Source organism: Sinocyclocheilus grahami, unplaced genomic scaffold (genome assembly GCF_001515645.1).
Source record: "Sinocyclocheilus grahami isolate Dianchi unplaced genomic scaffold, SAMN03320097.WGS_v1.1 scaffold10.1, whole genome shotgun sequence".
Taxonomy (NCBI): Eukaryota; Metazoa; Chordata; class Actinopteri; order Cypriniformes; family Cyprinidae; genus Sinocyclocheilus; species Sinocyclocheilus grahami.
The window spans coordinates 4,531,200-4,544,643 of NW_015505189.1; the positions used below are offsets into that span (position 1 = coordinate 4,531,200).

At 43.0% G+C, this 13,444-nt stretch overlaps 1 protein-coding gene across 2 annotated transcripts in view; it reads right to left on the minus strand.

The window, feature by feature from the left end:
- Window positions 1–13,075, minus strand: part of LOC107594115 (zinc finger and BTB domain-containing protein 46-like) — a 66,428-nt gene extending 53,353 nt beyond the window's left edge. Inside the window, exon 1 of one of the 2 annotated variants that reach the window (XM_016284064.1) lies at window positions 12,834–13,075. The gene's annotated coding sequence lies outside the window, so the exon portion shown is untranslated. The other variant, XM_016284070.1, reaches the window with a different exon arrangement.
- Window positions 13,076–13,444: the final 369 nt, after the last annotated feature.

The window sequence follows — 13,444 nt, forward strand, 5'->3', positions numbered from 1 at the left end:
GTGGGACGGAGCTATCAAAATAGGGGCGAGACCCTTTTGGGGTAGGGGCGTGTTTGTTTTGGTGATTTGAAATAGATATTATGAAATATCAACATAGGCTAACAGAAATCACTTACCCCACCTTTAAGTGAAAAAGTGAAAGTGAAGTGACATGTGGCCAAGTATGGTGACCCATATTCGAAATTTGTGCTCGGCATTTAACCCATCCAAGTGCACACACACACAGTAGTTAACACACACCCGGAGCAGTGGGCAGCCATATTGCTGTGGTGCCCAGGGAGCAGTAGGGGGTTCGGTGTCTTGCTCAAGGGTCTCACCTCAGTTGTGGTATTGAGGGTGGAAGAGAGCGCTGGTTATTCACTCCCCCCACCGACAATTCCTGCTGGACCTGAGACTCAAACCCACAACCTTTGGGTTACAAGTCCAACTTTCTAACCACCAACGTCCTCCTTTACCTCCTCTTGAGCATTAAGCCGGAGCAGTGAGGGTGAGTCCGTGCCGAAAAGCTGGATAGGTCAGAGTGTCGGGAGAGTGGTGTGAAACAGGGACAGAGAGACTGTAGTGTTTACCGATTCACATCAAGTCCATGTCCCGCCGTGCTCTCTGCTAAACTGAGGTCCTCCAAGGTCCTATCCCAGACTTCTCAATGAGACTTTGCCCTGAGCTCACCTGCTAAAACTTAGTGGAGAGTTTCAGGTATTCCCTCTCAAGTTTTGGCCTCCTGACTTCTCCACGTTCACACGTTTCCATTTATCTGCACTTCGAAGAACTGCGACAAACTCCCTCACCAGAAAGTTTGCTGGCAATGCCTGTGCATTACAGAAACACTGCATTCATTGGTCTCTTTATGATCACAGAATCAACTCATAGCACATCGGCTTTACTAATGCCTTTCCCCCTTAAAACCAGCCTCTTTTTCCTCTAACCAATGAAAATGCAGTGGAAAATATTAATGCCAGGCAAAAAGTAGTTAACCTGTTAACCCTTAAAACCGAGTGCAGAGGCACATCTTGCAGCATGATGCTATCTGGCCTTTGTCCTCCATCTTTCACTCACTCCTTACATTTGGGGTGAAGTGCTTAAATGTCCTAAAAATAACATAAAAATTGCATTTGTTTATTTTTAGAATTAACATTTCTTTATACAAACGTGTCATTTATTATTTCTTTTTTATTTTAGGGTGATATCTGACCCAGACATGTTTTTTGCAATCCACATCAATATAAATGTGTTTAAAGATAAATCTTCATCTAACAGCATGGACACTACAGTGGTCATTCATTTCATACACTGGAATTTTTAAAAATTTTAATTAGTATTTTTGTCCTGTTTTCCAGTAAAGATCTTTAAAACAAGATACATTTACTTGTGAAGCAAAACTACATAAGGTATTATTAAAATTCTCTTTTCTAAGTTTAAACAAAAATATTACAACATTTAGTGAGGTAAATTAAATACCTTAAATTAATTAAGGTACAAAACAATATCTTAATATCCCACTCTATTTTGCTTCTCAAGTAAATACATTTTGTTTTAAGGATGTTTTTATACTGGAAAACAAGACAAGACAAAATATTGATTACAAGAAAATTTATTTGAGCAGTGTAGTCTTGACATAGACAGCTGCTTGGATAGCGATGTGTGTTGTGACACTGCAAATAAGAGAACTACAAGGAGAGTTTAAATTGAATGAATTAACTTGTGTATCTTCATCTGACCATCCTCGCTGAGGGACAGGCTCTCTTAAGCGCTGGGTTGAGAGGTTGATGACAAGCCTCGTTTCTGAGTGGGAGTCAAATTCTAGCACGATCTCCACCTCTTCCTTCTCTTTTGCTGTCTTTCTTTCTCCCACTTATTTCTTTTTTTTATGAGTGTACACTCGCATTACCACACACACATGCACAGAGTCATCGTTTCAAATCCACCAAATGGTGCGCCGATGACTCCCTAAAGCTCGGCTGCCGCTACTCACGAATCAACGACTCATCTTTAACACCTTCCTGGAGCTCGCGCCATGAGAGGTGTCACAACAAACCGGCGTTGTCACGCTGCACTGAGGCACGGCGTTCCTGTAAGCACACACTCCTGTGCGCACACACACCAACACACAACCTCACACACCATGCTGTGACAAGCCATTATCACAACAGGAAGGCTCATCACCGCCAGATAAGGTCCACAAATGCAAACTTCACATTTGCTAAATTTTTAGCTTTTCATTTTTAAACTTAGTAAAATATTTTTTGTGTTGTACTTTTTTTCTGAAGTTCACTAATAGAGATTTTGTGCAGTCGTAATTTAGTTCTCATCACCACTGTCCACCCTTAGCCACTTATTAAGCAGGCACACATACACACTCATACTGTAGATAAACTGGATACACTGAAAAAAATGATACTACATTTTTTACAAACAATTTATTTTAGCTACATTTAAAAAAAAAAGTAAGTTAGAAAACTAAATTTGTTTATTTAAATGTAACTAAAATAAATTAAGTGCAACCACTTACCTTAAAAACATTTGTAAATTCAATTAATCATTGTTTTTCAGTGTAAATAAAATGATACACAGAATGATAGACAGATAGTCAGATAGATAGATAGATAGATAGATAGATAGATAGAACAAAATGAACAAACTAACGATAGATAGATAGATAGATAGATAGATAGATAGATAGATAGATAGATAGATAGATAGAACAAAATGATAGATAGATAGATAGATAGATAGATAGATAGATAGATAGATAGATAGATAGATAGATAGATAGATAGATAGATAGATAGATAGCATCCGGCGATTCTAAAAGAGCTTATTTCAAGCAGGTAAGCCCAAAAGAGCAAATTTTAGCGACGTTGCTGCAAATGTCGCTCTGCGAGTGTGGCTCGTGCAGGGAAACTTGCACAATTCAGAAGAGCAATGAGTATGTAATCTTACTGGGCAGACCCCACGCAGAGACTGCTCTCTCACTGAGACGGAATGCTCACTCGAGCATGAGTCTCGCTCTTCTCCACTCGTGGACCGCCTGGTGGCCCCGCCTCCCCGCACTCATGTTTCTCTCCTCCCAGCTACCTTGGAGGAAGCAACGACGAGCTCATGGGTTGAACGATCAGACTTGAGTAATCCTCTACACACATCATGTGTACTTAATCTGCCGGTATATGTTACACATGAGGATCGGTGCACCTCATTATACGAGCAGCTTAATCCTCCCAGGCGGATCAAAGCGAAACGCGGGCAAGCTTCGCATTCGTGTGTGCGTCGCTGAGCCCCGCCTCCCCCGCTCTGGTGTTTCTCTCCTCCTTGTTACTCGGCGGTAGAAATGGCAAACTCGCGGGTATGATCGATCAGGCTTGAGTGATTAAAGCCAGCAAGGCCCCCGCTTGCATCACTCTCCAAGCAGCACTTTGACAGGGCAAACTTCCTCTTCCGTTACTCGTAAGTGTTCTGCCCCCCTGCGGCCAGTCACCCGAGTTAATTTAACCCCTCGTCACGCGGGCCGAGGCCTGGCAGGCCCTCCCCGGAGTGTCAAAATGGGTTATGGGGATAATAAAGCGAGGATATTCACTCCAATTCGCTCGAAGACCCCCGCGCTTCAGCGTCGTGGTCTCCACCTCAGTATAGACCAAGGACGCCCTGTCCTGCACTCAGAGGTGATGAATTTGCTGGCAAAAGGAGCCGTGGAAAATGTTCCTCCAGCCCAGAGCAAGTCAGGCTTTTACAGCCGTTACTTCCTCGTACCCAATTGAGATGGTGGCCTCCAACCCATCCTCGATCTCAGACACCTGAATCGCGCCCTCATGAAGAGGTCGTTCAGGATGATTACACTAAAACAGATCCTCGCGCAAATTCGCTCGGGAGACTGGTTCTTTTCTCTGGACCTGAAACTTTTATGAAGTGCATGGATGCAGCTCTCTCCCCTCTGAAACAGATGGGAATCCGTATTATCAATTACCTCGACAACTGGCTCATCCTGGCCCAGTCGGAGGCAGAATTAATATCTCACAGAGCCCTCCTCCTCAGCCACTTGGGGGGCCTGGGACTCAGGGTCAATCTTGCCAAGAGCTCATTCCTTCCCAGCCAGCGAATTTCGTTCCTGGGAACAATCTTCGACTCAGCCCAATTGAAAGATGTAGTCACACCAGAACGAGCTCTGGCCATACGGAGGCTGGCGACCTCCTTCAAGATCGGTACCGCTCGCCCTCTCAAAGCGTTTCAAAGAATGCTGGGCCTCGTGGCAGCAGCATCTCCAGTGCTACAGTTGGGTCTGCTGCGTATGCGCCCCCTTCAGCGCTGGTTGAAACCACGGGTTCCATCCCACGCGTGGCATTACGGACGCCTGCATATCAGGGTGAGTCAGGCCTGTGTATCGGCCCTGACCCCCTGGAAGGACTCCCGCTGGATGGAACAGGGCGTGGCCATGGGGATGGTTCACAGAAGGACAGTTGTCACGACAGACGCCTCCAACTCAGGTTGGGGGGCGCTGTGCGAGGGCATACCAACCTTCGGCCACTGGTCGAAGGTGGGAAAAAGGCTTCCACATCAACTGCCTAGAAACGCTAGCAGTATGTCGAGCCTGTCAGTTTCTCCTGCCAGTCCTGAAAGGACACCATGTGCTAATCCGATCGGACAACATGTTGGTTGTGTCCTACATAAATCGCCAGGGAGGCCTCTCTTCAAAGCGCCTCTTCATGTTGGTAGAGCGCTTCTTAGAGTGGGCTCAACCCAACCTGCGCTCGCTAAAGGCAGTGCATATACCGGGCAAATTGAACCGGGGAGCGGACATTTTTGAAAGACCAAGGACGCGTTGGCCCTCGATTGGCCCAACCTCCTTCTCTATGCTTTCCCCCCGATCGCTCTGATCCCACAGGTAATCAGGCAAGTGAGGGAACAAGAACACAGGGTTCTCCTGGTAGCCCCCCTTTGGATGAACCAGCTGTGGCTATCAGAGCTGACTATCGGAGCGAGTTTTAAACACAATTTCGGAGGCTAGAGCTCCGTCTATGAGACGCCTTAAAGTGGTCTTTTTTCTCCGCCTGGAGTCAAAACCGCGGCAAAGACCCCCTCACTTCTGAATTGGCAGAGGTGTTGTCATTTCTACAAGAGCTACTGGATAAGGGTCGTTCCCCATCCATGCTCAAAGTCTATGTGGCGGCTATAGCGGCCTCTCATGTCCCTATTGAGGGTCAATCGGTGGGCAGAAGTAGCGCGGTCATCCACTTCCTGAGGGGTGCAAGGAGGCTGAATCCGCCTCGTCCCCCTACCTTCCCTTCCTGCCCACTGTGCTGAGGGCCCTGAAGGGCCCCACTTTTGAGCCGCTCCAGTCTGCAAACATTAGGTCGCTATCGCTGAAGACTGCTCTGCTTCTAGCACTAGCATCAGTAAAGCGAATAGGGGACCTGCAGACGCTCTCTATTAGCCCTGCCTGCCTGGAATTCGGGCCTAACGACACTAAAGTCGTCCTGAAACCAAGGCATGGTTACGTACCTAAAGCGCTCTCCACTCCGTTCAGAGCACAGGTCATTACGCTCTCCACGCTTCCTCCAACTGAAGAGGACAGAGGGCTATCTCTGCTCTGCCCCGTCAGAGCGTTGGTAATCTATATTGAGCGTTCCGCTCCCTATAGGCGATCGGAAAAACTCTTTGTCAGCTTCGGTAACCGCACCAAAGGGTTTCCGGTTACGAAGCAAAGACTCTCTAGATGGATAGTAGACGCCATCTTTCTAGCGTACTCTTCCTTGGGCCTCCAATGCCCCATTGGAGTACGGGCCCACTCGACTAGAGGCATCGCCTCGTCGTGGGCATGGTCCAGTGGTGTGTCCATTGTGGATATTTGTGAGGCGGCCGGATGGGCCTCGCCGTCCACATTTGTGAGGTTTTATAACCTGGAAGTCCCGTCCTTTCCGCTTGAAATAGGCACGCGCTGCGTAAACGGATATGGCAGAGAGCCCTTGGCCGTACCACGCCCAAGTTCTCTGGCATTGTTCACCTGTTAGCTCTCGACCCCTGGGTGTCGAAGTTACGGGGATACTCTGGAAGTGAACAGTGGTCCATCCCGAAAAACGTACTCGGTTACTAACGTAACCTCGGTTCCCTGAGATACGGGAACGAGTACTGCATTGCATGCCGTGCTATGTAGCTGCACGACTCAGTCGTCACTTCAGTCGAAGTAAACCTGAGAATCCTGTGGCGGTCGCCCGCTTATATAGCCATTCTGGCGGGCTTTGGCGGTCTTCGTCGCCATAGGCTCGTGCAGCTCCGCTACCGAGCCATTGGTTCGTTTTTTAAGCTCTGCACGAACCAATGGCTTTTTCCCATATGCGTCCTAGCAAGATGCAGTACTCGTTCCCGTATCTCAGGGAACCGAGGTTACGTTAGTAACCGAGTACGTTTTTCGGGATGGACCACTGTTCACTCTCAAAAGTTAGATTTAACAGGCTTTTAAAATTCCAAAATTAAAACTAACACACACACACACAAACACAAACACAAACACAAACATGTCCTGGCATGAGGTGTCTGTCAGGAAGCTAATTGTCATAATCAGGAACACTGGCTCCTGTCAATGACTCATAGAGAAATAGAGAGAGGTGCAGGTGGACAGAAAGGAGGGGGTGTCTGTAGCATGACTGCTGGGCTGTCAACAAAACATTGGCATCCTTCTGAAAGCCATCCGTACTGGATAACCCCTAACTAACAGCTCGCCAAATACTAAACTGACAGGGAGAGAACAGGAGGGGGTGGCAGATAGAGACAGATACACAGTGAAAGAAAACGGCATGACCTCACAGATTATTAATGAACTGTTGCCCCTCTTCAAATCACTGATCATGATATTAAAAAAGACAATTGCTTTGATCTCTCTATTTTCTTTATACAGTAGGTGTGTGATTTCTCTGCAACTAACACCATGAAACGGAACTTTGAAAGTAATTACATTTCAGACAAATTTCCTGAACACTCTCCCGTCTGCCATTGGTCGGCCAAACACAGCCCTGCCCCCAACTCATGTCATTGGTTAAGCCGCTGTTGCAGTGTTGGGCTGTTCAGATGCTCAAACAAACAGGGCAATGTTTCGAAAGCAGCTTTTGAGCTACAGTGTTTATGCTTTTCTGGGGAATCAACTTACAAATACCTTAATTATAGTTGACTCTGCATATTAAGTTATTTCAACATCCAAAAGATTACATGCTTCTCAAGTCCTTCACTAGCAACTATTGTGAGCAGCAGACAAGGAAAAAGCACTGGGAAAACTTCATAAAGTGTTTGCAAAAATGAATTGTTGCGGCATTGGCTGGTTAGGATCCAACCTTTCACAAAGGTTGTGCTAACCAGCCAAACTAGACCCATCAGTCTGCACTTCCACTGATAATTAATAGGGCTCAACATTAAGGATCTTTGAGTTAATTCACTAAACATTTTCACTAATACCAACCTTAATTTAATTTTTTAGCAACATGTTTTATGTGCCAGAACTTAGGAAACATATTTACATTTTTCATTTAGACTTACATTTTCTTCACCAAAAATTGGTAAGTAAATAAATAAATAAATAGGATGACATATTTAAATCAGTATAAAACAGACAGAAACAACAAAATCATTTGGTTAATCGTTTTTTTTGTTGTTAGCAAAACATTTCTAAAGATAAAACAATATAATTTTTAGACAATATATCTTAAATCAAGCATTATTTTATCTCACTACCTGGCTAATTATTTTTCTTGTTTCAAGAATAAATTTCACTAAATGTTAATCGATTTATGATTAATCAAAAATCTTAATTCAGTCTTAATAATTTTTCTTTTTAAGTAAACATATCTTGTTTTAGGGATGATCAGACATTTATACTAAAAAAAAAAGAAAAAAAGATACAAATATTGATTAAGAAGTGCAAGCGGCAGTTCTGTTAACTGGCCCTAAACTCTCTGCCATCTTTATCACTGAGCTCTATATTGACTTTTATGATCAGTGTTTCTGTCACACAGGGGCATTTTCACACCTTTGTCTTCTGTCTGCTGAGGACTGGGGGGAGAAAATGTAGAGAAACACAACTGTGGCTATACTTAGTCGGTTTGACAATTTGTAATCACAACATGAGAAAAGAAAAATAAGTGAGCGACAGAGCGAGAAAGGAAAGAGAGAGAGAATGAGAGTCCACTAGATCAGTGATCGTGTGGGTCTTACAAGTCTTATAACAGATTTGAATGCATTTTATATTAACCCATAAAACATTATGTATCAACTTCCTCAAGGCTACTAAATAATTCATTATCTCTAAGAGCTTCTTTTGTTTCATATTTGATAATCAAGTATAGCTTAACAATAGCCAGTGTTTTTACCCAGGCTTGTGTTGCCATGGTAACCATGAGTGTGGCCAAGAGTCAACCCTGTCACCAGACGCTTCGCTCCTGTCCCATACTGTCTGTTTTTCCTTCTTTTGTACATTTCGCCACACAATGCTTTGAATCGCAACGAATGGCTCAGGTGTGACATGCTGAACTGCAGAGGCTAACATTGCTCGATTAATAACGGCCGAAATATGCGAGCAATATATAAGCTGCAGCATGCTGCGTGGAGTAGGAATAGCAGGGCTAGCGTGTTGCTCTGGTGATCACGATCATTCTGCGACACCGCCCACCTCACCAACCTAATTTTAAAGAAAGTCACACATTCCCACGTTGTGAGGTGGCGGTATCGAGTGTCCAACCAACACTTTCTCTGATCAACCCCTTGGGTGGGATGGGAGGGGGAGAGGACCTTCATTTCTTTCCTTTCTTCTCATTTCGTTTAATGAAAGTAAAAAGGCTCATAAAATACTGTGATGGCACCTTGTGTTTTTAACCATGAATAACATTTTTTTTTTAAAAATCAATTTTTTTTTGCAAATGATGAAGTCGGTGGGGGCTGCCAGAGGGTGCCAGGAGGTCTGAAAAGTTCAGAAAGAATAGAATAGAATAGAAGGAAGCTCACTAGAAAATTCCGAAGAATAAAGCTCTTAGATTTATGATTACAACTATAAAATAAAATAAAAAAAATTAAAAACCTTAATTCAGTCTTATGTAATTGTTCTTCTAAAGTAAACTGATCTTGTTTAAGGTATGTTCAGATATTTATACTGAAAAACAAGAGTACCTTAACTGACCCAAAACTTTCTCATTTCATTCTATAAAAATAAAAAGGCCCATAAAAATACTGTGATGACACCTTGTTTTAACCACAAATAAATAAATACATACATACATACATACAACTACATTTTTTTTTTTCAAAATTATGATTTTAGAAGGTGCTAGGAGGTCCCTAGGAAATTTCAGAATAGAATAGAATAATTTTACTAAACCTTAAAGTATTCACAAGCTAGCCCATTCCTCTGTAACAATTGCAGCACAAACTTTCCCATGCAGCTTGGCACTGCTGCACGCTCACCTGGCAGTGGGGGTGTTCAGTCTCGGAGAGCAGGGCGTGGAACCTGGAACCAGAGTGAGATCAGGGCTCTTATCATATGATCCTCAAGACAATTTCAAAAATTGTGATTTCAAGCTGTTTTGCCATGTAAAAATCATGTTGCCATGGTGTTGCTAGGTAGGATACATATGCGGTTGCTTACTGGCTCAGTTAAATATAGGGGTTTGTTAAAATCCTTAAACCTAATTGGGAACTGTAGTAATTGTGATGCTTAAATTTGCATTCACCACAAAATATTGGATTTATATCATGAGTGTACTATGAGTGGGCTACAATTAAAGGACCAACAAATCTGTTGTAAACCAAAATACTACATATCACTGCAAAACTAACCAGCTGACAAGTGTAAAGTCTGAAAAAGTAACTTTAACCTTGTCACATACCCTGAATGCGTGAAAGCATGCATAGAATGCATAATCTGTTGGGATGAATGAATATTGTGCTGTGACATTAAATGTGTATATAAACGGTAAACAAGTCCACAGTTTTCCTAATGAACTGGGCTACTATTAACTGTTGCCACAGGTAGATTTTTTTGTGGGTTAATGGTTTGACAAATTGTATAAATTATATTTGACTGAAAAGCTTTTATTGAAATATTTTACTCTACCAATTTATATTCTACCACTGATAAACTGTGCTAGATGACTGTTAGGGAGCCTGTGTGCAGAAATATAAGACAAGCACCAAGAAGCACCATTATTATTATTATTATTAATTATTATAAAAAAACACTTTTTTATTATTACAATTTTTTACAGTGATGAAATTGAACGTGCTATTTATAAAGAATAACAGTGACTAATATATGTATTTTAGGTATCTGAGTTTTAGAACTTGGGCTAGTTTTTGGGCTAGCTTAGTCATTTGGGTTATTTTTTTTCCCCCTCCTCCTAAAATGTTCTCCCACTTACACACACACTTACACAGACACACATAGATTCTCCATTAAACAAAAACACCTGGACACGACCCTGACACACAACACCAACACTGCCCCCTAGAATGAGAGCTCTTGCTAAAGAATACACAAATACAGTGTGTACATTGCGCTCAATGGGAATCAAACCCCTGGAGATGTTCACAACCATGCTTTACCAGACGAGCTGCAGGAAAGCAATCACTATACATTTATCTGCAAGAATACGAGTTAGATAGTGCTTCTCATTATAATTCTGTGAATTATCTACACGCTTTATAGTCAAGTAAATGAAGACCACAAAAAGACCACAATTTAGTGCTTCATAACAGTTTGAAACTATCAGAGAATTTAACAAATAAAAAGACCGCATGAGAATATAACAAGTCCAGCACATGGTGCCATTAAATGATTCTAGGCTACCTTAAAATTACTGTTTTCCATCCCAGGAGAGAGAGGGGGGGTGGACGGGTTGTTCTGCTACAACAGACACCTGCCAGCACTGTCAGGCACACACACACACACACACACACACACAGGTTTGTTTTTATGGTTTATGGGGACTCTCCATAGGTGTAATGGTTATATTCTATTATATATTCTATATTAGAATATTCTATCGCCCTACACCAACCCTACCCCTAAACCTACCCCTTACAGGAAACTTTCTGCATTTTTAGATTTTCAAAAAAACTCATTCTGAATTATTTATAAGCCTTTTGAATTACGGGGACACTGAAAATGTCCTCATAAATCACCTTCTCGTTGTAATACCTATGTCATACCCATGTTATTATACAAATTTGTGTCCTCATAAACATGCACACACACACACACACACACACACTACTAACACTACTATCAAGACACATTACAATCTGTATATCTACAATAGTATAAATAACGCCACTGGCATGTTAATTAACTCATTGTTCAATTTATTCAAAAACTGAGGTCATCATGATGAGGGTCAGAGAGGTGGAGAAAACCTAAAAAGTCTTTGGCAAAGGAAGTTGTCATGTTTCCACTGGCTTCATTCTATGTAGATGGGCATGAGGACAGTTCCTTACATAACCAGTTCTTCTGCTCAACTGGCTCATTTTTGCACTGCAGACTGTTACAACGCCATAAATACATGAATGTCATTTTAAAACAGCGTGACGATTAGAATTAATTACGTTCTTATGTGTCGTAATATAAATTGAATTAGCGTGGTTAATTTCACACGTAATTGCGCTGATAAGTAAGATTTATTGTCATTAACAGTCTGAATTCGACATTTTCGCCTGTACTGTAACAAATATTTCCAACTAACCAATCAGATTCGGGTGCACCTGTAGCAAGCAAGAGCCGACACGGCGCGAACAAGCGTTATAATAATCAATACAGAGTGCCACATTCTTCTGACAGACGCGCTGAATGCTACATTGTTGCGCGTAACGCTCGATTCAAATGTATCAGTTCAGAGACGCGCGTTCGAACACGTTGTTGACGTCCATCTGTAAACCCGCTGATGCTCCGCTGAGTCAAACAAGCGGGGTCGCTCCCCTTAAAACCAAGCCGTCAGCGAGGAGAAAATGGAGGAAGACGGAACTGACCAGCTTTAAGGGGGCAGACGGGGGAAAAAGAGACAATAACCCGAGGAGCAGCGTCTTGTGTCACCTAACGCTTCCCTCAGCGAGCACTCGAATACACTCCGCTCTCTGCAAGTTGAGGGAAGGGCTCCGAGTCCATGGATTCAATTATGCAGGACATAAAATAATAGAAAAGTGAGTCGAAAAAAAAATCCCCTTCCCTTTTCTGGTAGTAGGTTTAGGGTGTTGACGCAGCAGAAATTTCCAGCTGGAGAAATTCCCCTTTTGGAGGTTAAATGAGGGGAGGATAGAGTGGGGTTAAACCCTTGCCTGCCAAAGCTGAGCTTTTCATTTAAATACCACCACCACATGCACTGACCCCCAAAGGGCATGGTTTTAGGATTAAAACTTATGGTAAATGTTATAATATATAAATAGCATTAAGTTCCTAATGGTGAAATATGAAGTAACGCCTAATCAGCGCGTTCAAAAGGTTGACAAGACAAAAAAAGAAAGTCTCCCATCACTCCAATAAAACTCTGTCCTGAATGAATGACTGCACATCTGACAGCTGTTCGCAGCGCGTGCATCATCTGTCGTGAGCATGTTCTCACCTGGAGACGTCAAACAGGTTGCTGTCACGCAGACCACTTCAATGACTTGAAAATAACGCAAACGCACCGGCCTCGCGGAAACTCACAACTTCAACTTACCTGGATGCCTGTGTTGAGGCGCGAGCTCATGCCTCTGCCATACATCCAGATGACAAGTCAAGCATGACAGTAAAAGCGCTGGGAGTGAAGCCTGTGCGGTGGTCAGAAGGGAGGAAGGGCTGTTAGAGATAGAGTGGAAAGGTGAGAGAGGCATACCTGTTAACCCATGAGTTCTGGGGGGAGCGCGATGTCGATGCTTTGGAGCTCCAGTATTTCGCTCGTGACAGGTTTGAGAGAGTGAGCACGTCAACAATGTCAGCAGTCAGCGGGGAGACGCGTGTGTGTCGGTCAGTGTAATTCCCCTGCTCGCTGTCTCCCTCTCTCCCTCTCTCCACGCTCGTCTTTTTCTGTGATTCTCCCTCCCCTGCTTTTCCGTGTCTCGGTATCAGGAACCACCCTCCCCCTCTGTGTGTGTGTCTCTAGCTCTCTCTCTCTCTCTCTCTCGACTGAGAGTCAAATACAGGAAATGAGGCAAACGCTCGCATTCACCATCAAACCCTGGACAGCTCCAGCTGAACTCATACAACCATGAAGCCTCCAGGTCAGTTATGAATGTACAGAGGGCAACACCTTATTAGTAAAAGATGCTTAGCGTACTAATAAGACAGGTGGAATACGGGTGAATTTAATTTCGACTCAAACAAATAGCAAACATAATTGTATGAAAAAAAATGTAAATAACAAAATACAATCAAAATAATTCAATCCGTGTCAATTTTATTTATAACCTGTACATGACGTGTATATATATTTTCAAAATTATTTTT